Source organism: Prosopis cineraria, unplaced genomic scaffold, assembly GCF_029017545.1.
Source record: "Prosopis cineraria cultivar Desert tree isolate PC_DT_omini unplaced genomic scaffold, ASM2901754v1 PC4, whole genome shotgun sequence".
Lineage (NCBI taxonomy): Eukaryota > Viridiplantae > Streptophyta > Magnoliopsida > Fabales > Fabaceae > Prosopis > Prosopis cineraria.
In genome coordinates, this window is record NW_026555335.1 from 20275374 (window position 1) to 20297913 (window position 22540).

Here is a 22540-nt window from a genome sequence, read left to right on the forward strand (position 1 = left end):
GTTCAAACTTAATAGGACAATTGCTTTCTACATGCATAGGTAAGTCACAAAAAGTACAAGAATAAGGGACAAGTGCTTGAGAAGTACTTACATTGCTCACTTGAGATATTTGTGGAGCCAACATTCTCCCAATCTTGGCAGCTAGCAAGTCCACATATGAATCATTAAGAACTGAGGAACCTACCATATTCACATTTCTCTTTTCCCTTCTAGAGTATTGAGCACCACTTGAAGCCATCTTGTTAATTAGTTCCTAAGCCTTTAAGGAAGTGAGGTCAATCAAGCATCCACCACTAGCGGCATCAATGTTAACTTTGTCTCTTGGAATCAAGCCCTCATAGAAATATTGGACTAAATTCTCACTAGAAATTTGATGGTGTGGGCATTTAGCCAAAAGGCCTTGGAATCTAGTCCAATACTCATAGAGACTCTCATCCTCTCCTTGTTGGACCCCATAGATTTGCTTTCTCAAATTGGTGACCTTGGAATTTGGAAAGAATTTATCTAAGAAGAGTCTTCTTAGCTCGGCCCATGTGCTCACTTTCACATAAGAAGGGTAGTTGAAATACCATTCCTTTGCTAAACCTTTAAGAGAAAATACAAAAGCCTTAGCTTGAACATCATCAACATTTACATGCATAGGCTTCATAGTATCACAAACCAATAGGAAAGTATGCAAAAACCTATGACAATCCTCTCCTGGTAACCCATGAAATTTAGGCAATGCATTAATCAAGGAGGATTTAATTTCAAATTGAACATTAGTAGGAGGAACATATAAGCCATAAGGATTATCATGCCAATTAGGTTGAGTTAATTGCCTAATGCTCCTCTCCTCTCTAGGGTTATGCAAGCCTTCAAATTCATTATTAACATGGCCATCATCATGCAAATTCTCATTCCCATTCCCATGGCCCTCATCATGCACATGCTCATGTCCTAAGATACCTTCCATTGTTGAATTACAAACTAAATGAGAATCAAGAATAGGTTGTGATCTTCTCAATCTAGAAATAGTTCTTTCAATTTCTGGATCTAATTCAATAAAAGAGGTATGTTTTCTTCGGGTCATGCACTAATCAAGCTCAAGAAAATTAAGAACAAAGAACAAACTAAACTAAAATACAAATCAACATGAAACAATTCAAAACACACAAAAGCAAGATAAATAATTTTTTTTATTTTTTTATTAAACTCAATAGCAACAAAATGAAAAAAAATAACACCAAACAAGTAGAAAGAGAGTTAGAAATGCTCAATCAAGAAGCTTTGGCAATTCTGGAATTCGCACAGTAGGCTCTCTGAAGACAGTGAACTTGTGAATTTTCTATCAACAAATCCACATGATAAATTCCCCTGAAACTTTTATGAGAAACACAACAGATATACAGGAAAATTATATAAAACTTTCAGATTAAAAATCCTTCCCAATCATTCCCAGAATTTTTCACAAGTTGGTCCTCAAGTCTGGAGAAACAGGATTTCGTCCAGAAGACCTTCAGAGCTTCTAACAAACTTTCAAATAGGAAAATGGAAAAATTGAAGAAAATCCTAAACACAAGAAACAAAGATAAGATAGAGATAAGAAAAATGAAACTGGAATCAATCAATTTGAACGCACAAGGAGGAAGATATGCTAACTCAAAGTTGAAACAGGGTTTTGGGAATCCTCTATAATGGCTCCCTGGACCTTGTTAGATTGTAAAATTTCCATAGGAAACTTCCCATGTCCAAAATTGACCAAACCAATTTTAAAGTGAAGCTAGGATATAGAGCTTTCAATGAAATAAATTCCACGTTCAAATTCCCTCAGACTCATTCCCAATTAATTTTTCAATTTCAGACAGAGACACTAGAAACAGAGTATTTTCAGCTCTACGCCAAACCAACGAAAATTGCACTAATTTTTTTTTCTTTTTCAAAACAGAATAAAAACACTCAAAACACACAAAAAACACTAAACAAAACACAAAAAACAAATTTTTATAATTTTTCAAAAAATTTTTCAGGGACACTAAAAATGTAAATTAAGTACTAAACAACCTTAGAATTACACTTAAACCATTCCCCGGCAACGGCGCCAAAATTTTAATAGGAAATTAGTCACTTATCCTCAAAATTACACTAAAGCTAACCCTAATGCAATATAAGGCCACCCTAGGTCATCTCCCAAGGAATGGTTTTAAGTCTAATTGAAAGTTATCTAGTGAAATAAATCAACCAAAGTTTGTAGGAATTTAGTTACCTAGCTAATTACCTAATATGCAAGTAATTAAAATGCTAGTGAAAGTGAGTGAAATGAACTTCCCTTTTCACAATAATGGAACCCTAGAGATTAGTTGATTTTGGACTCATTATCTTCTCATGATTAGGCTAAGTTTAGCTTCCCTTTCCTCTTGACTAAAGCTGTCATGACTTAAGAAAATTATCCTAAGCCAATTAACCTAATTAGCTAACCTCCCTAGGTCTTAGATTAAAGTTCCTAGTTCAATTAACCAATTGGTGAAGACATTAGCCAAGTGATCCACTCAAAATCCTCTCTCAACAGCCATGGTCAAACACATAAATTGAGCAACCACAAAATTATGTCAAGCTACTCAACAACACAAGCATTAACACCACAAGATTATGCAATATTAACACAAGAAATTCACTAATTGAAAAACACAAGATTTTGTGCCAAACAAAGAGTGGCAAAATTCAGTCATGGCTGTCCAAGGGAGAAATAAAATGAAACAATCCTCTCTCTTTACATCAACATCAAATTCAAATTAGAATTTATAAGCTAAGATGATTAAACCCTATATTAAGAAATCTAACCATCTAGTAAAAAGAGAAGAGGATAGGAAACAAAAGAACTTAGCCGAAGCTCAAGACTCATCCTCCATCTTCATCTCTCTAGGATTCCACAAAGAAACTTAGCCAATCTTCATCTTCAAGAACCCTAGTGATTGCTTGTGAAGGCCAAACTCCATAGCTCTTGAATGATGGAAATGAGCTTTAATCCTTGTGAAAATGGAAGGGATAGAACGAAAATGAAGAGAGGAGAAGAATGGTATGAGTTTTGTGGAGGTTTGATGGCTGAAAATGGAGGTTAGGGTGCTGGAAAATGAAGAATAAAGAGAGAAAATGAAGAACACTATGAACAAGAGAGAGAGAATGTGGAAGATGAATGAGATATGTGTTGGATCCCATTTGGGGCTTAAAATGGTGTGCTCCTTGGTGTCTTCCATCAGCTGAAGCTTAATTAAAATAAGGAAAAGGAAATTAAAATGTAAATGGGAGCCTTGTCACGCTTGCAAGGTGGCAACTTCCTATTGGTTTGTAGATGATTCCAATGTGTGCCTAATTTTCTATGTGTCTTCCACATCATTTTAGCTGATTTAATCCCTCAAAATAATCATAATTCACGTGCAAACCATCAGCCATTGACCTCAAGGAGTGTTGACCTCAATTGCCCAATTGATGCACAAGTCACATGCCACCTATGTCACGTAAATCACATAATTCGATTAAATAGCATATAATATAATAAAATCTAATTCATGTCCAGAATTAAATTCATATTTAGAAGGAAGAATTTATTAAATTAACCAAGTTTCAGGCTGCACAAAATTATATAAAAATTTTCACACAAAGGCAAACTAAAAACTAGGACAAACTAAGACACTTAAGAAAGTGTTGACTTTTTTATTTAATTACTCCCAATCTAAAATGAATTTTAAAAATATAATTTCACCATTCATCAACTGGACATAAAATGCACTTTGTCAATTTTTCTTGTACATTTTCTCAAAAGTTCTTTTGGACCAAAATGCCCCTAGTGCACTAATCTTAGAAACTTAGGCAAAGTTCCAAATCTAATGCAATGTGTGCACTTGAAGGTGATAAATCATTAATAAAATGGTCCTAATTGACAAATAAAAGTGGGTAACAAATGTGTTCTATCATGATAATTTAGCCAAATAGTGATTATAGGTAGAAATGTTATGACTAGCCCTATTATGTGATATTGGAGCATAAGGTGGCTAAATCTTAGTTTTGATGTATTATTGGTTGTTTACTATTTAATCAAGTTCACTAACAGTTTATTAGACTTGGTTCAACCCCAAAATGAGTTAAGGGTATAAGTTTTGAAATTTGAGCATTTGGATGCCTTATATCAATTATAAAATTTGACTTTTGCATCCAGATGTTTAAATTTCACATACAATATCAGCTCATAATGAAACTTATCTCATTAGCTAGATTATTGAATAATCTTCTCATAGGCACATGAATGACCTTAATCAAACATTGAATGTAAAAATTGCGCACATATGATGTTCTCGTTGAAAAGCTATCATGATAGGATTTGCTATTGTAACACCCTAAATTTATAATTTTTGCATTAATACTGATTAGGAGTTGAATTAACAATTTAATATGAGACTTGGGTTCTGGATAGTGGAATGTTATTTTGACTTATTAGGATATTATATGAATAGGTATGAGTAGAAATGTGGCATTGCGAACCAGAGCGGGTGAGTGTAATGAGTAATTTCCTAATTGTGCCATGCAGTGTGGTTGAGGTTGGATGCACTGCAGTGCATGGTATAGAAACTAGGTGAATAAGAACATGTCATATTCAAGAGAAATAGAAAAGAAATAAAAAAGAGTGTGGGAGAGTGATAAGAAGGGGGAGTTATGCTAGGGCTTTGGTTTTCAAGAGCAAGAAGGACGTTTTTAAACTATGACTTATCTGGTGAGTCTTGTATTGCCATAACCTTTGATTCTACCTTTTTTTTCTTAGTTTTAACTATTGAGAAATTAAATTCATAAGTTTTAAGGAGTTGATTTCTTACTCTATAGTAATAAAAAGGTTCTTTGGGTTTAAACTAGTACTTTATAACTAGTTTGAGCTAAAGCAATAAAGCTTTAAAGCTATAGGCTCAAGTTAACCTAATTTAGAGAGAGAGTAATGGAAGAAATTTGACTAGTGGGGTGTTAGTGCTTAAATTGAATAGAGATTTGGGTGTAAAACGTGGAAATAGACATGAGTAAAGGAAATAATAGCGATTATGTGCTTAATTAATGTAATGGGAACTTTTATTCAATAAAGTAATTGACTTTGAATGCCTCAATTGTGTAGATTCTCATGTGTGATGTGTTGAAAGCATAAGAACTAGTTTGAGTGAAGTTTTAGAATATGGGTAACCCTTTCTATTAAATAGAAGAGTTAAGGTAACTATATAGTTTGCTATGTTTATTAGCTATTATAACTGTGTAGAAGTAAATGTATGATTTTGTATTTGTTGTTTTAAAAGCTTTTATGCATAAGTTTGTAATTTAAGCAAGTTTAGAATGAAATTGAATTATGAAATGAAAGTTTGATGATTTCAGCCTTTATTTGATATATATTTGTGTCACACACACACACATGGTATAAAGTGTAGAAAAGCAGTGAAATGTGTGTGAAAAGCATGATCATAGGGGATGGGAGTTTAGCCAGGGTATGTATATGTTAAAAGCAATACTGAGCTCATCTCTAAGGCTCCATATGTATGGCTCTTATAAAACTTATAGAGTTGAAAAAAAAGCTAAAAGGGTTGTTAGAGAAGGGATTCATCTGGCCGAGTATGTCATTATGGGGATCATCAATTTTTTTATAAAGAAGAAACATATTGTAACATCCTCAATTTTAAATCCAGATTAATAAAGCTTTAAAAGATTAGTAAAGTGAATATTTGAGATGTGTGGCTAGAAAGGCCTAACGGATGTGTTTGATCTCGATTTTAGTACCAAATATGGGTCCGAAGGAGAATTGGGTCACTCAGGGATAGAAGATGAAGAATTTTTGAAGGGAGTAGTTTTGTGCCACGTATCGCGAAGTGGGGTTAGTCTACTGCGGCATATACGTGCTAACATGGCTAGGAGAAGCTCTCTGTGCCATATGCCACGGCGCATTGTGTGTCTGTCGTGGTGCATGGCTAGAATTTTATAGTATTAAGTCGCGAACCTGATGTGAAACAGAAGAGAAAACAAAGGAGAACAAAAGAGTAGCGAAAAAGCTGAGCTAGGATTTAAAGAAGCTAATTGTTGGGAGTAATTTGGAGCTCATAAACACTCAAGGTAAGCCTCCTAGCTTAAATCTTCCTCTCTTCTTCCATTTTCTTAATGGTAGAAGTTAGGGCTTAATTTCTAATGGTGATTTTTGATCTATAGAGGTTATGGGTCCGAACCTATTGACTTAAATAGAGTTAATGGGGGTATATTGAGCTAAGTAAACTTCATAATTATGATTTTATGATTATTGGTGGTTGGAGGACATTGGATATCTGAAATTCCCATAAATTTGGTAGTTAGAAATAATGTGGGCTCATTAATGCCCATTCAATAGCTTAATATTATAAATGAGAGTTAAAGGAAGCTAAGAAACCTTATGGGTACTTCCACATGAATTTAGAATAAAGCTTGAGTATTAAGAAATGATGAGAATGCTAGTGAAAAATAACTCAAAATAGATATTAATGTTTTGCATGGTAAATGCTTGTAGTGTAATTACCATTAGTACCATTCAAGCTTCTTAGAAGCTTCAAGAATGAATAGTTGAGGGGTAAAACCTTTGACCTCTCAAAGGTTTAAGGTAACTGGGGGGAATTCTATCTTGTGCTTATGTGTCTACTAGTTTATTAATTTATGAATTATCATTTGAACTATGTAAAATAACAGAAATGCAAGTGTGGCTTGATTTGTGAAGAAATCCATTAAATTAAATTTGTCAGTTTTATGCCTTATGATGCTAAGTTTTTCTTAAGAACAATAGTGGTGGATTTTTGTATTAATGTCATTGGGAGTGCAATGATTTTTACAATTTGAGAAGTTTAATGATTTTACTAGTGTGAGGTACAATGATTATAACTCAGGAGTTCAATGATTTGTTTGGTTTACAAGTTCCATGAAATGTGCTTGAGAATTTCAATGATTGTGTAATGATGAAGTTCAATGATTTTAAATGTGTGAGGTACAATGATTGTGATTTGGGAGTTCAATGACTTGTTTTTTTTTTTTAAGTTTCATGAAATGTATGTGAGCAGTCTAATGATTGTATGTTCTATGAATTGTATATAGGTGAGTTATGGCATGAATGTCCATTGCATGATCTTGAGAGGTGGGAATTTGCCTAGGAAGTGGAGTAGATGAGAAATCCATATGGTAAGGCCCCATCCATGTAGTGAATTGCCTAGTTTAATTCTATCCTTACTGTCCTACTAGTTCAATGAGGGACTCGAACCTAGCTAGCTATCCATCAGTTCAATGAGAAAGCTAGTCTAGGGTATATGACACCACATAGTGTGAAAAATGAGGGAAACCGTGATCCACAAGTAAGTTAGGTACGCCTTGGCCAGCTAATCCCCTCACAAGTGTTTAGGGTAGGGAAGTCAAAGAATATAGACTATCCCATTGAGTTATATCCCATGATTTCATGTCAGAGGAATAAAGAGGTGATAAAGGAGGTGTGATTATGCATATAGTGAGTAAAGGCATTTGTTGTCTATGTTGAGTCCATAATGATGGCATTTTGAGTTGAGAATTATTTTCTACTTTTATGCTCATCAATAAATTGCTTGATCGACTCCATCTCTATGAAAAATGCTAAAAGTGATATTTTCCTAGTAGTTGCTATCATGTGAGCTAAACTGTGGATGTCAAGTTTTCAAATATCTCACATGGTCTAGAGTATTGATTGCCACTTGCATTTAAACTAGTGGTTATGCATTAGCATGAGTTAGTCGTACCTTAGTTACTGAGTAGTTGTTCTCACCCTTTATCTTTAATATTTCAGGAAATAGCTCAAGAAGTGTGGATAGAGGAAAACAACCCGAGGCTTAGGATCATGATCCTTTTTGTAATAGGCCTCTCTATTTTAGGTAATTTAAGTGTATCACAATTTCATTTGCGAACTAGGATTTCCCTTTTTGTTACTTACTTTCATTAAGAGAAAAGTAAATTGTAATTGGTATTTTGGGCCCTAGTGAGAGAGTTGATTATTATGTGTTATGTTGATAAGGCCAAAATACTAATGCAAGTAAGGGTAGCATATATATTATGATGATTTGGGAAACCTTGATGAAAATTGTGGTAAACTCCCCCTTCCTATGATTTTGAGTTAAAGGGTTGAGTAGTGAAAATTTAATCTGGACATATTTCTTTTGTTTTGGTGCTCTGGATAAATTAACTTTGTTGAGTTGAATGTGGTCATTTGGTGTCGGTGGCCATTGGTCCATAATTTTGGGATAGGACACTTGAATTTTACGAAATTTGAGGTAAAGTAGTAAGTTTTGAAAAGGGTGTCCAATTCTTATTTTAAAAATAATTTGAGCCTGAAACTAATGCCATTAGTTAAAGCTTGAAAAGAGCATTCCATAGACTCCTAGTTTGCATCATTCGGACGTTGGACGGAGAATTAGGACGCGTCGAAAATTGGCCCTAAAGCTGTCAGATTGATAGCAGAATTCACTGTCAAAGTTTGTGCATTTGCACCGCAGTGTATGGTGTCACAAGTCATGGTGTGTGTCACAGAGGTGAACAAGCTGCGGTGCAAGTTCAATGAGCCACGGTGCGCACCTTTTAAATTTTTCAAAATTTTTCTTGTTCCGAATTTTTACACCTATGTAACCATTTTTGTGATAATCCCTTGCTTTCGCGTATTTTTGAACTCTATTCTGCCTTTTTACAAGACTTGATTTGAATTAGATTTATAATCTCAAGGTCCCCATTTTGTCAATAAGAATTTTGTATTTAATAATTATTATCATCTTATTTTCCTAATTTCTTGAGATTTTGGGTTTTAAGAGTGAGATAAAAGGAGGAGGATATTACACATGTGCTTATAAAGAACAAATATCTATTGCCACAAATTGATGACTTATTTGATCTATTTGCCAAAGCTATAATGTTCTCTAAAATTGCTTTGAGATTTCGCCACCATCAATGAGAGTGAAGATGGATAATGTACCTAAAACTACTTTCAGGATAAGATATGGGTATTATGAGTTCTTAGTAATGCCTTTTGGATTGATGAATGCACCAGCAATCTTCATGGATTATATGATAGGATGTTCAGACCCTACTTAGATAAGTTTGTGGTGGTCTTCATTGATGACATCATGATTTATTCTAGAAATAAGGAAGATCATGCAAAGTATAAAAGAATACTACTACAAGTTTTAATAGAACACAAGTTATATCCTAAGCTAAGCAAGTATGTATTTTGGCTATGTGAGGTAAAGCTTCTAGGCCATGTTTTCTTTCTTAATAGCTGATAGGACTTAGTTGCTTATCCTCAAAATTAAACTTAAGCTAACCTTAATGCAATATAGGGCCAACCTTAGGTCATCTCCCAAGGAATGATTTTAGTCTAATTAAAAGTTATCTAGTAAAATAAATCACCTAAAGTTTGAAGTTGATTAACTAATTGCTGACCTAATTATCTAGTGAATTAAACTAGAAAACTAATCCCAATTGTGAATAAAGTGGCTTCCCTATTCAAGTAAGAACCCTAGGGTGTTGTTAATGGAAGATTCCTAGCCTTTAATTAATTATAGCAACTTACTCAACTCTTCTTCCTTGGCTAAAAAATGTATTTACTTAAGACAACTATCTCAAGTAACCTAACTTCACTAATTCAATTCTCTAAGTGCTATTGCAAGCCCCCTAGGTAAGCTCACTAGCTTAACTCTAGAATTAACTAAGTGTTTAGTTAAAATTCATTTCTAATTGCCACTGCTCAAAGCTATACCTAAGCTTAAAACTATGAAAACACAAGCAACTTATTAAGTGTTCACCATACAAGTACATACTAGGCTAATACAAGACATTTAAATATTGAAATCACATATTACCATGCAAATTCATAGAGTGGACGAAATTCCAGAAGTACTTAGGTCATGAAATTTAACTCAATAATCTTGTTTCAACATTACTAATTATAAACAACCATGAAACTAAAGTCAAATTGAACTACAATCAATGATAGTCATAGTATTCTAATGAAATTGAAACAAGATGAAGAAATAGTCAAGTTTAGCTAAGTGAAGACTTCAAAACTCCTCTTCCATCAACTCTCCTATAGGACTCAATATAGAATCTAGATAGAAAACATCAATAACTTCTTGCTCCACTAAGAATACCAAGAGGCAGAGATATGCTCCATGAATCTTGATGAATTGAGTTTCAAATCTCCTTCTAATTGTAAGGGGTAAGGTGGACCATGAGAGGATAAGAGAATGGTGGAAGAATTGAGTGGATTGGATGGTGAAAAGTGGAAGAAGAGGTGGCTAGATGTGGTTGTATGTGTAGAGAGAAGGAAGAGAAAAATGAAGAACATCAAGATGAACAAGAGGGAGAAAATATGGAAGATGAATGAGATGATGATTGTTGGATCTGATTTTAGGGGGGTGGGATGTGCTATAAGTGTTTCCCCATTACCTGAAGCTCAATTAAAAATAAGAAAATAAAATAAATGGAAAATAAAAGCCTTGTCACACTCGTAAGGTGGCACGCTCTGATTGGCTTGTAAATGATTCCAATGTGTGTACAATTAATTCCACGTGTTATCCACAATTTAGCTGATCTAAACCACAAAATAAGAGCCCTTACACGTCCAAACCATCAGCCTTTGACCCCATGGACTTTTGACTCCATTTGCCCAATTGATGCACAAGTCACATGCCACCTATGTCATATAAATCACATAATTTAATTAAATAACATGTGATATTATAAAATCTAATTAAAGTCCATAATTAAATTCATAATTATAAGGGAGAATTTATTAAAATAACTAAGTTCTAGGCTGCACAATATTATATAAAAATTTTCACACAAAAACAACTCGAAAACTAGGTCAAACTAAGACACTTAAGTAAGTGTTGACTTTTTATTTAATTACTCTCAAAATAAAATGAATTTTAAAAATATAATTTTACCACTAATCAAATGGACATAAAATCACTTTTTCAATTTTTCTTGTACATTTTTTCAAAATTTCATTTTTTGGACCAAAATGCCCTTAGTGCACTAAACCTAGAAACTTAGGCAAAATTCCAAACCTAATGAAATGTGTGCACTTTAAGGTGATAAATCATTAATAAAAAGGTCCAAATTGATAAATAAAAGTGGGAAATGATTGTGTTCTATCAATTCCCCCACACATGTCTTCTGTACTCTGAGCAAAATCAAATGAAAAAGGTCTCAAAAGCAACTGTAAGATAAAGAAAGAAGAAAAAAAACAATGTTCAAAGTCACTAAAATACTATCTTATAAACTTCTACAAATTATTAATCATGGTGGAAATAATTAGGAAAGAATTATGCACATCACAAACAAGCCCTTACTAAGAATTAATGTCAAAGAGTAAGCCTTTCTAGGTTAAGTGTTTACTCTCATCACTCAAAGTGTACAAGGTATTAAATTTCACCCAAAATTTCTTAGGATAAACCCTACTATAAATTTGTAACCATTGTACATCTCCACCACTAAATTTGCACTTACAATCAAGAATCAAGTGGACTTTATTAGGTTGTAATGTGGGTAATGAAAGGATGTCAAAGAAATGCATGTATGAAAAAAATAAGGTTAGCATCAAGATAATGCTAAAAGTTAAGATATATCCCCTTAATATAGAAAGTATAACCTAATTCAATTGAGTGGCCACTTTAACATAATGAGGATGGAAAGTAATGACAAGAAATAATAAAACAAATGGAATGGATGAGCTAGGCAACCTTTTATCCTTTTCTTTATTTTCTTTTTCTCCTTCTATTCTTCTTCTTTTTGTTCTTTTTCTAGCAACTTTATTTCTTTCTTTTTGACTATATTTTTTTTTCAAATCTTTCTTTGTTTTTTTTCCTTTTGGTTGCCCCTAACTCTTTGAAAACAAAAAAATAATGGATGTAATGGTGTAACAACAAAGGATAAAGACTAATGGATAGAAAAATGATAATAGGCATCCACTTACTTGATCTAGGACATACAATAAATATCAAAAAGATATATAGAAATGTGACATGCATCCCTTAGGGAAAATAGGGTGAATATTTATTTTTAAGAATCAAACCAAAAGCTCAAAGTGTCAAACAAAGGATAATCAATAATAATAGGTTGGTTATTTGGCTCTTGGCTATTTTTATGAATGCCATATTTCATCTCCTATCAAACAAGTGCAAGACATGTGGTCTCAATTAAGAAGTGAAATAAATTCTAGAGGGTAACATCACTGAGAAATTAATCACACATAAGTGTTTAGCCTCTTTCATGAAAGGGTAATGTGCCACTCTAATCTATTAATTCAAGGTAAAAGAATATTCACTTTACACCTATTCCATCCTAAAAATTACCATATCTCAGCATTAAATTATCCATTCAAGAGCTAGGTAATTAAGTAATCTCAAACAAAACAAAGCAAAGCAATTTTTTTTTCAAAATTTTGTAAAAAAACCAAACAAACAAAAAAATGTTTCTTTCTCTCCCCCTCACTTAAATCATGTATTGTCCTCAATGTATGTATAGACTAATGATAAAATAAGGTGAGATCAATAATGAATGCATAACCAAAAGTGTGGTGTAGAATTTTTTTCAACACACAAACAAACAAAAAGAAACAAGAAAATAAAAAAATAATGAAATTCTACCTTTCCTACTAGATTCATCTCCCCTACACTTGCAATTTACTCAATCAACAAATCAAAGCATAAAGCAAAGTAAAGTAAAGAGCAATGGTGAATAAGATACAACTTATTTTAAGTCTCCACAAGCTCTTGAAGTTGAAATTTTAATCTTTGAGAAGTAGCACAAAGCTACCCATTGTATCTTCTTTTCAAGATTCTTGGGTGGAAGTTCAGGATCAATTGACAATGACTCTAATATATATGGTGTATAATCTTCCATAACTTCATGTGGTTGATCATTTTCATCATTAGCTAAGCTCTCTTTCATTGCAATGATAAATCCTCTAAGTACATGTAGGTTCTAAGCCATATCATCATTTAGACCATTTGGCTTTGTAAAATCAATTCCTTGAATTCCAACCTCTCTGTTATCTTAAGTTATTTTCAATTCCTTATTCAAATCCTCACTAGGAGCCATAGCCTCTTCAAACATTTCAATGGGGTGCTCGGCTAAGGGTACCATAAGTGTAGAATTTTCCTCCATAGCTTGGAAACCTTATGGACATCAAGTTCGATTGGAGAAAATTCTTTGAAATTAGCTCCTTTGGTGTTTGTACCTATATCACAAGACAAAATACCCTTCTCATGCCTATAAAGCTCAAGTATAGTAGAAATTTTATTATCATCAAGTAATTCATAAGAAGATGTGTCATCATCATTCAAGTACTCATCAATTTGACAACAATTTTTGGCATCTGTAATCATTCAAACAAGTACAAGGAGATATGGAAGTATGAGAGTATGAATCATACTAGACAATAAGGCTAGATCATCATTAAATTTTTCAATCATAAGATCAACATCAATCAATTTACCTTTAGGCTTTGCAAAATCATTTCCTTGAACTTCAATTCCTTCATGCTTTAAGTCCTCTAAATTCTCCCCTTCTTGTGACTTGTCCTTAATTAGTTATAAGCCTTGCACATTATCTTCTTCAAGTTGAGCAAGTTCCTCCTTGAAATCAAGAGATGGTTTGGCTACATTGCCTTGTTCACCTATAAAAGAAGGTAAACAACCTTCTCAAGCATATCATAGTTAGAAGAAGCAAGTTCATGTGCGCTATCAAAAATATCACAAGAAGGAATTGGAATTTCAAGCACACAAGATACATCATCGCCGCCATTAACATCCAATTCATTTTCTTTAATCAAGCTAAGTGAAGAATCAACACTTTCAATGATATTTAAATTTAAATCAAGAGAATTATCATGTGAACTTAAAGTGTTTTTCTCCCAAGGTATACTTTTTCATAATATGATTCATGCTCAAACATCAAAGGTGATTCAACTATAATTTCTTCATCTATGTCATCATCATTTAAATTATTATGCTCATCATTAGATAAAGTCAAATGTGAAGAAGAATCAACCTCAATAGGAATAGGAGAAATTATCTTTTGAAGTAAAGGTTAGATTGACTCCTTCTTTTTTGGAGATTAAGTGGCTTGAGGTGTATTTATGTTCTCAATAGCTTCATGAGCAACTTTTTGTATATCTTCAACTTGAAACATATAATTGCTCTCTTTTAGGGCTTGGGCTACTCTATGTGGTTCACAATATTCTTTTAGAAGAGGACAATAATAATAGAAATAGGAGGTATTCTCACAATGCACATAATAAAATTTACCCCTTTGTGCATATAATTTTCCCAGATACTTAATGTCAATGGGTGGTGTATGCTCAATGTGACTACTTAGATTGGATTCAAAACTCATGGGTTTGGAAAATTCATAATTGCGACTTGAATGGAAATGATCATAATATGGGGGTGGACAATCAAAGTTATATGGTTGAAATTGATTATGAAAAGGGCATATATGATCGATGTTAAGTGCTAGAAATGGATGGGAATGCATGTCAAATGAAGGTTCGAATGAATTATGATCATGAAATTAAGCCATAAAATGTAATGAAATTTATATCCATAAGTAATGATGCAAATTCAAGCTCAAAATGATGGAATGACCAATGAAAGAAATAGAGGAGGAAAAACATACATTGAGGCATTAATTCACACATATGTATGCGAGAATAAAGCTACACCAGTTGAACTTCATTCGGATACACAGCAAATGCACTCAGAGAGAGAAAAGCTTGTAAGGAGAAAAAATGAGACAGATGAAAATCGAGAGCGTTCTGTTTCTTTCTTCATACAGAGAACAAAAATCTCAACTGACTGAAATCACACCATATATAACCACCTCTTATGGAAACGTGTGGTAGTTTCTCTAACCGCCCATGTTTCAAATTCAAAGGTTGGAGAATATTACATTTTAAGGCCCTGAGTAAATCGCATTTTGAACCTAAACATTTTTCATAATTCTCATAAGAGCCCCATTCCTCAATTTTGGGCTTTTATATGGGCCTGATCCACCAAGGGTGGATAACCCAACATCTCCCACTCACACTTAGTGGAGAAGATAATGTCAGTTATATCTCTTTCTCTTTCCTTTCTTCATACTAGGTGCTTTGCTGTGACCACATAGGCTTGACGTCTTCATTTCAGTTATTTGTACTAGGAAATCCTATTAAGGACCAGCACAAATAACTTTAAAGTTGAATTTATTCTTAATTAAATTCATGCCTTAATGTCCTAGATTTACTAATATACACTTTTTCTCATTATGACTAATTTGATCCCTCTTAAGTTAGTCCAAGACTCAGATAGTTTCTCTTATATGCATAGTATCCACACTTATGAATTCACAAATTATTTCATAAGGGACATGTCTTGAATGAGCATAGATGTGTATATTTAAGATAATCTTCCTTTTGCCCATATACCACTTTGATAGGAAACAGTTGCTTTCCTAACATGAAACCTTTAAGTCGCATCAATCATGATTATAGGGTGCATGTTAAAGTAGCAAACATTGTAATATATCTCCATGATAATGTTAAAGTCAAAGGACATTAATGAAAGGATTTTCCCTTTCTGGGACTCACACAGCAATGAAGCAGGGATTTATTCACTTGCTCCCCATTGTGATTTTTAAGCACATGTGGTATGAAACACATGTTATGGTGTTACTCTTGCTTGTAAGAGTGTACGTCATTTTCATTTATTATTAGCACAATACAAACATAAGTTTAGATATTCATTGTATCTAAACCTAAATTCTTCTTTTCTATTGATCTCACATGATGTCAATTTAGAAGAATTTGTCGTTTGGCTATAGGTATCATAGATATAGGGATCCATGATTCGATCTAAGTATGCTTACAGATCTCATCTCGACTTGCTCTTTGATTGAGGCGACATATGATTTATGTTTCTTTTCTATCATATCAACTTTTTTTCTATTGCCTTGCTGGTGAGCACTAATATCTCATCTTTGATTTTAATATCAAAGGTAGTTGCTCGTGTGAGAGAGTCAACCTTATCAACCTATACGACATACTAAACATTGTATGTTCTTAATTGTGCACATATGGAAGTAATGAAAAATCTCATTAATATAACCAATATATTACATCAAGTCAATCTAGCCATGCCAAGAGCCCTTACATGTTTCTCAAATATCTCCTTGGCTATGGGTTTTATTAGGGGATCTGCTGTCATAAATTTCGTGGAAATGTATTGAACAGTGATAACCTTTTGTGCTATATAATCCCTTACAAAATTGTACTTAATGTTTATGTGTTTGGTTTTGCTATGATATTTAGGATCTTTGGTGTAGGCTATAGCTGCAGTATTGTCACAATAAATTAACACTGGATTTGTACTTTTATTTCCAAACCTAAGATGTTCTATAAATCTCTTAAGCTATATAGCCTCTTGCACTACTGCAGTACATGCTACAAACTCAGCTTCCATAGAGTGTAAGGCAATGCATGTCTGCTTCTTACTACTCCAAAATGGCCCCATTGTTTAGCAAGAAAGTGTAGCATGAAGTTGATCTTCATTTATCTTCATCTCTGCCTAAATCCACATCGAAGTATCCTATCAGGTGTAGATCACATGTCCTTCTCTGGGGTTGGATTGGTAGTGACTCACAAGTTTTATGGCATAACAGATATCTAGTCTTGTACACATCATTGCATACATCAAACTTCTGACTACACTATCGTATGAAACTCTTTCCATTTTCCTTTTGGCTATCTCAGTTTTAGGACCTATATCAGGACTAAGCTTCATACCTAAAGCTACTAGGGTATCCATGGGTTTACAATCTTTCATATTAAAATGCTTAAGAATTTTCCTTATATAATTCTCTTGTGATAGATAAAGAAGCTTCTTAGAGCGATTTCTTTGGATTTTAACTCCAAGAATATATTCTACTTCACCCATGTCTTTCATTTTAAAATTCGACGAAAGCCATTCTTTAATAGGGGTTATCGAATCTAGACTATTTCTGGCTAGTAAAATATCATCCACATAAAGAGATAATATTACAAAGTTCCCATTGAACCTCTTGATGTAAACACAATGGTCTTCCTCAATCATTTGGAAGTCATATGAGCTTATTGCTCTATGAAACCCCAAACACCACTGTTTGGATGATTGTTTTAGTCTATAAATTGATCTATTTAATTTGCATACTTTATTTCTTTTCCTTTTTAAATAAAACCTAATGGCTGTTGCATATAAATTTCTTCATCCAAATCACTGTTAAGAAAAGCAATCTTTACATCCATCTGGTGCAACTCTAAGTCCAAACTATTTACTATTGCTAGAATCAATCTAATAGAATTGAAGCGTATAATAGGAGAAAATGTATCCTCATAATCTATTTCCTCTTATTATGTATACCTTTTTGCTACTAAGCAAGCCTTATATTTATCAATTGATCCATCCACTTTCCTTTTGATTTTGAGAACCCACTTGTTCCCAATGGCCTTTCAGCCACATGGTAAATCAACTAATTTCCATACTTTGTTAGTCCTCATGGAATCCATTTCTTCATCCATTTCTTTCTTCCACCTATCCTTAGTAGGTCTTGATAAAGCTTCATTTACAGAACGTGGCTCATCATCATCTAAAGGAGTTACCACCAATGCTTCACCCTCAATTTGGAAGTGTTTTTGGCACACTTTCTCTATTACTTTTTTGAAGTAGCGTTTCTTATGGATTTTGATTCTTTTCAGGTCTTCTAAAAGACCTTTTAGAGCTTCCACTTAAATCAACATTTTGTGATGATTTAGGCCTTTCTATGAGTTCTATATTATATTGCTCTCGTGTGTCGTAAAGAGATATAGTTTGATCAATTTCTCCCTTATTAGGAAACTCATTTTCTAAAAATGTGATATTCCTATATTCAAATTCAGTTACAATTCCATCATCATTTTCACCAATAAAACATAACCCTTTGATTGCTCATAGTATCTTATAAAGATATATTTCTTTCCTCTTAGACCTAACTTTCCATATTTATGGGAATCATCATGGGCATATGCAGCTAACCCCCATGGTCTTAAGATATTGAAATCCGGTTTGCGTTTTGTCCATAACTCATAGGGTGTGGAAGTAACTAATTTTGAGGGCACATGATTAAGTATGAAAGCTGCAGTCAGTAAAGCGTCCCCCCCAATACGAGATTAGAAGATTTGCTTATACTATCATTGACCTAACCATGTCTAGAAGAGTCCTATTTCTTCTTTCAACAACTCCATTATGTTGCGAGGAGTACCAGGAATAGTTAGTTGTCTAATTACTTCTTTTCCTCACAGAGTTCTTTAATTGATCAGACAAGTATTCACGTCCTCGGTCAGTTCATAATGCTTTAACTTTATTGTCCATTTAACTTTCAACCTTATTAATGTATTGTCTAAAGCACTAAGAGCTTCAGACTTTTGCAATATCAAATAGACATGACTAAAAACATGAAAAATCATCGATAAAGGTAATAAAATACTAAGCCCCACGTTTTGCCCTTATACTTATAGGACCATATATATCAGAATGGATTAATTGTAATGGATTTTAGCCCTAAACACCTTACCAAAAGGTTTTCTCATTGCTTTACCAACTAGACAATTTTCATATAAGGACATTTTCATATTTGTAATTGGACCTAGCATTCCTTCTTTAGCTAGCTTAATCATTCTATTTTGATTAATATGCCCCAGTCTAGCATGCTAAATATTCATATCTACATTATTGGAAGAGGTGGTAAAGCAATCATGAAAATGAACTTGGTCAACAATATCCATTATAAAGACCTTTTTGAAAGAAAAGCACAAGCATAAAAAAAGTTGAGTTGTACATAATGTCAAATCTTGTCATAAAAATTAATTACAAACCTAAATTCTAAAAGGCAAGCAATTGAAATTAAGTTCCGTCGGCGTCTTGATGCATGTAAAACATCGTGGAGAATTAAGGTTTTCCCCTTGTAATCAACTTGCAAGTCCATACCTTTACTCGATCCTCGCATTGTGCCAACGTTTGAAGCCACTTCTTTGATCAGCAACTAACGGTCCCTATAACGGACCCACGATCCTTGCTTATGTGGTTTGTGGAGCCTAAGTCTACCATCCAAGAGGAGGAATAGTTTCCATTAGAAAAAACACATTATTGGAACATAAGCAAAATGTGAAGCACATACTTCACAATTTACTTGATCACGTTCCTTGCTCAGGGCCATTTGATAGGAAATTAGTCGCTTATCCTCAAAATTACACTAAAGCTAACCCTAATGCAATATAGGGCCAACCCTAGGTCATCTCCCAAGGAATGGTTTTAAGTCTAATTGAAAGTTATCTAGTGAAATAAATCAACCAAAGTTTGTAGGAATTTAGTTATCTAGCTAATTATCTAAACTAATTACCTAATATGCAAGTAATTAAAATGCTAGTGAAAGTGAGTGAAATGAACTTCCCTTTTTACAATAATGGAACCCTAGAGATTAGTTGATTTTGGACTCATTATCTTCTCATGATTAGGCTAAGTTTAGCTTCCCTTTCCTCTTGACTAAAGCTGTCATGACTTAAGAAAATTATCCTAAGCCAATTAACCTAATTAGCTAACCTCCCTAGGTCTTAGATTAAAGTCCCTAGTTCAATTAACCAATTGGTGAAGACATTAGCCAAGTGATTCACTCAAAATCCTCTCTCAACAGCCATGGTCAAACACATAATTGAGCAACCACAAGATTATGTCAAGCTACTCAACAACACAAGCATTAACACCACAAGATTATGCAATATCAACAACAAGCATTAACACCACAAGATTGCAATATTAACACAAGAAATCACTATTGAAAAACACAAGATTATGTGCCAAACAAAGAGTGGCAAAATTCAGTCATGGCTGTCCAAGGAAGAAATTAAATGAAACAATCCTCTCTCTTTACATCAACATCAAATTCAAATTAGAATTTATAAGCTAAGATGATTAAACCCTAGATTAAGGAATCTAACCATCTAGTAAAAAGAGAAGAGGATAGGAAACAAAAGAACTTAGCCAATTTGAAGCTCAAGACTCATCCTCCATCTTCATCTCTCTAGGATTCCACAAAGAAACTTAGCCAATCTTCATCTTCAAGAACCCTAGTGATTGCTTGTGAAGGCCAAACTCCATAGCTCTTGAATGATGGAAATGAGCTTCAATCCTTGTGAAAATGGAAGGGATGGAACGAAAATGAAGAAGAGAGGAGAAGAATGGTATGAGTTTGTGGAGGTTTGGTGGCTGAAAATGGAGGTTAGGTGTGGCTGAAAAAGAAGAACAAAAGAGAGAAAATGAAGAACACTATGAACAAGAGAGAGAGAGAATGTGGAAGATGAATGAGATATGTGTTGGATCCCATTTGGGACTTAAAATGGCGTGCTCCTTGGTGTCTCCCATCAGCTGAAGCTTAATTAAAATAAGGAAAAAGAAATTAAAATGTAAATGGGAGCCTTGTCACACTTGCAAGGTGGCAACTTCCTATTGGTTTGTAGATGATTCCAATGTGTGCCTAATTTCCCATGTGTCATCCACATCATTTTAGCTGATCTAATCCCTCAAAAATAATTTAATTCACGTGCAAACCATCAGCCATTGTCCTCAAGGAGTGTTGACCTCAATTGCCCAATTGATGCACAAGTCACATGCCACCTATGTCACATAAATCACATAATTCAATTAAATAGCATATGATATAATAAAATCTAATTCATGTCCAGAATTAAATTCATAATTAGAAGGGAGAATTTATTAAATTAACCAAGTTTCAGGCTGCACAAAATTATATAAAAATTTTCACACAAAGGCAAACCAAAAACTAGGACAAACTAAGACACTTAAGAAAGTGTTGACTTTTTTATTTAATTACTCCCAAACTAAAATGAATTTTAAAAATATAATTTCACCATTCATCAACTGGACATAAAATGCACTTTGTCAATTTTTCTTGTACATTTTCTCAAAAGTTCATTTTTTGGACCAAAATGCCCCTAGTGCACTGATCTTAGAAACTTAGGCAAAGTTCCAAATCTAATGCAATGTGTGCACTTGAAGGTGATAAATCATTAATAAATGGTCCTAATTGACAAATAAAAGTGGGTAACAAATGTGTTCTATCAATTCCCCCACACTTAGCTTTTGCACTCCGGGCAAAATCAAGTGAAAAAGGTCCCAAAAAAAACTATAAGACAAAGAAATAAGAGAAAACATTGTTTCAAGTCACTAAAATACTAGCTCATGAACTTCTACAAATTATCAATCAATGTGGCAATAATTACGAAAGAATTATGCACATCACAAACAAACCCTTACCAAGAATCAATGTCAAAGAGTAAGCCTCTCTAGGTTAAGTGTTTGCTCTCATCACTCAAAGTGTATAAGGTATTAAATTTCACTCAAAATTTCTTAGGATAAACCCTACTATGAATTTGTAACCCTTCTACATCTCCATCACTAAATAGCACTTGCAATCAAGAATCAAATGGACTTTATTAGGTTGTGATATAGGTAATGAAAGGATGTCTAAGAAATGCATGTATATAAAAAAAAATAGGGTTAGCATCAAAATAATGCTAAATCAAGATATATCCCCTTAATATGCAAAGCATAACCTAACTCATTGATTGAGTGAACACCTTAACACAATGAGGATGGAAAGAAATGATAAGAAATAATAAAACAAATGGAATGGATGAGCTAGGCAACTTTTTTTTTATTTTTATTTTTTTCTTTCTTTCTTTTTTTTTCTTCTTTTTTTTTCTTTTTCTAGCAACTTTATTTCTTTTCTTTTTGACTATTTTTTTTTTTTCAAATCTATCTTTGTTGTTTTTTTTTTTTGGTTGCCCCTAACTCTTTGAAAACAATGGAAGTAATGGATAGAGAAATGATAATAGGCATCCACTCATTTGATCTAGGACATGCAATGAATATTAAAAAGACATATAAAAGTGTAACATGCATTCCTTGGGGAAAAATAGGGTGAATATTTTTTTTTTAAGAATCAAACCAAAGGCTCAAAGTGGCTAACAAAGGATAATAAAAATAATAGGTTGGCTATTTGGCTCTTGGCTATTTTTTATGAATGCCATCTCTCATCTCCTATCAAACAAGTGCAAGATATATGGTCTTAATTAAGAAGTGAAACAAATTCTAGAGGGTAACATCACTAAGGAATTAATCACACATGAGTGTTTAGCCTCTTCCATGAATGGGTAATATGCCACTCTAATCCATTAATTCAAGGTAAAAGAATGTTCACTTCACACCTATTCAATCCTAAAAATTACCACATCTCAAGAATCAAAATATCCATTCAAGAGCTAGGTAATTAAGTAACCTCAAACAAAACAAAACAAAGAATTTTTTTTTTTGAATTTTTTTTTTTGCAAAACCAAACAAAACAAACAAACAAAACAAAATGTTTATTTCTCTCCCCCACACTTAAA

General features: G+C 33.4%; 1 non-coding gene across 1 annotated transcript; it reads left to right on the forward strand.

Annotated features, from left to right (window-relative positions):
• The first annotated feature begins 368 nt into the window (after positions 1-368).
• Positions 369-475, forward strand: LOC129310207 (small nucleolar RNA R71). The gene has a single exon (XR_008593045.1). It is a non-coding gene; the product is annotated as a small nucleolar RNA R71 (small nucleolar RNA).
• The last annotated feature ends 22065 nt before the right edge of the window (positions 476-22540 follow it).